Genomic DNA, 1936 nt, shown 5'->3' on the forward strand with positions numbered 1-1936 from the left:
TACCGATAACTTCTTCTTTTTTCTGGTCTTTTCTATATATTTCAAAATTATCGTCATTTTCTTCAGGTAACTTAAACATTTCTTCTCTTTCTCTCCTTGTCTTATAACTTCTTTCCTTTCTCTTCTTTGATTTATTCTCCGTCTACTTTCCTCCTCTTCCAGCACCTTTAATTTAGCTTATCTTTCTTTAACTTCTCTTTTTTTGTTTGCCCTCTATTACCTACTCTGTATTTCATTTATTTACTTACAATACCTTTAACTTACCTTCCCTCCCTCTCATTTGCGCTAACTTTTACTTTCCTCCCTCTTCTTCTACCTGCTTTAAATTTTCCTTCCTTTCCATCTGCTACCCTTGACTTATTTACACTTCTTAATTTTTCTTCCCCATCACTTTTTCCTTTCTAATTTCCCTCCTCTACCTTTTTCTTCCTAATTTCCACTGACTTCATAATTTCTCAAGTAAATTTACGTTCAAAACCCACATAAGAATAATTTTTTTTAATATATATATATGGAAAAGAACTTACTCAATACATCACTCCGTAAGGAATATGACCATTGAAAAATGTCGATAGTAATTTTTTTCTTCTTATGAGCGAGAAATATGATGAAAATAGCCTTTTTTTTTTTTTGTTGATAATTTACATGTGAGAATCTGGTGAAGGTAAACTGGAGATAACTATTTTTTTTTTTTCAATTAACATTAAGGTTTTCTACGACAGCAGCGGAAAAAAAACACACACACAAAAAAAAAAGAGATGGAAGATAGAAACGAAAGAGGAAGAGAGGAGGAAGGGAAAACTTATCATCATCCTTTCCATCTCTTTTCCACATTATCCCCCTCTATCTCTTCCCTTCCGCTTTCGTTTCCATTCTCCATCTCTATTTCATTTCTTGTCTCATATTTACTTTTACCCTCGCTTCCTGCAGCAGAATACCTCAACATTACCTCCCTACAGACACCTCCAGTTCACCTGCAGGAGATTTATATGACGTAAGGTCGCTCTAATATGTACCGATGTGTAGTACGTAAGTAGGCCACACATGAACACCGGCTGAAGACTTAAGCTTACTTACTCACCGTTAAGACGCCGAAGACTCAAGGCAGACAGGCAGGCAGACAGACAGCTGGGGCACTAGGTAAACCTCTTATACTATCTCCCACTCGCGCGTCACTTGGGGATAGATAGACAGAGATAAACAGAGATAGACAGACGGGAATTGACGGAGATAAGAGTGCGTTCTAAAGGCAGCGTGTTTTCAGCGTGGCTCTGAGAGTGGCACAGTGCCGGACACCTCTGACACAAGACTGAGTGGGGGAAGCCGTGCCCTGGGAGGCTGGGAGACACGAGGGTTGAGGTGGCCAAGGCGTGGGAGAGAGGGGCGCCAGGGTTCAGTGTGGGGGGAGGGGAGACTGGGAAGCATCGGGGCGGCGGCAGTGAAGGGGAAGGCAGTAAGGGAGACAAGGGGGAGGTGAATAAGAAGGTGCGAGAAGGGATGAATAGGGAGGAGGAGGCGGAGGAGGAGACGGAGGAAAAGAGGGGGGGGAGCAGGAGGAGGTGTGGTGATGAGTCATGTGTAAGATATAGAGGCGTAGCATAGAATATAAATGAGAGAGAGAGAGAGAGAGAGAGAGAGAGAGAGAGAGAGAGAGAGAGAGAGAGAGAGAGAGAGAGAGAGAGAGATGGAGGGGGGTTAGGGTGGGAGTTGACGCCAGACAGTGCCAACCAAGACTTTGCTGTGGCACTCTGGCACTAGAACCCCACCAGTGACGCTGCCGCCGTGCCAAGGTTGGGGGAACTACCCTGGACGCCCCCCATCACGCCCCCCACCACGCCCCACGGAGCCCCCACCCCCCTCCTTCACTCTCCGCCCTCTCCCTCACTCTCTCCACCCAGCCTCTCACCGCTCAGCCATCCGCGATACACTGCACGCA

General features: G+C 45.3%; 1 protein-coding gene across 5 annotated transcripts in view; it reads right to left on the reverse strand.

Annotated features, from left to right (window-relative positions):
* LOC135094755 (uncharacterized) overlaps positions 1–1546 on the reverse strand; it is a 157054-nt gene extending 155508 nt beyond the window's left edge. For 2 of the 5 annotated variants that reach the window (XM_063995138.1, XM_063995107.1), the window contains exon 1: positions 1082–1546. The gene's annotated coding sequence lies outside the window, so the exon portion shown is untranslated. The remainder of the gene's footprint in view (positions 1–1081) is intronic. The other 3 variants (XM_063995148.1, XM_063995153.1, XM_063995161.1) reach the window with 3 other exon arrangements.
* Positions 1547–1936: the final 390 nt, after the last annotated feature.

This window comes from Scylla paramamosain, chromosome 3 (genome assembly GCF_035594125.1).
Source record: "Scylla paramamosain isolate STU-SP2022 chromosome 3, ASM3559412v1, whole genome shotgun sequence".
In the NCBI taxonomy this organism is placed as follows: Eukaryota; Metazoa; Arthropoda; class Malacostraca; order Decapoda; family Portunidae; genus Scylla; species Scylla paramamosain.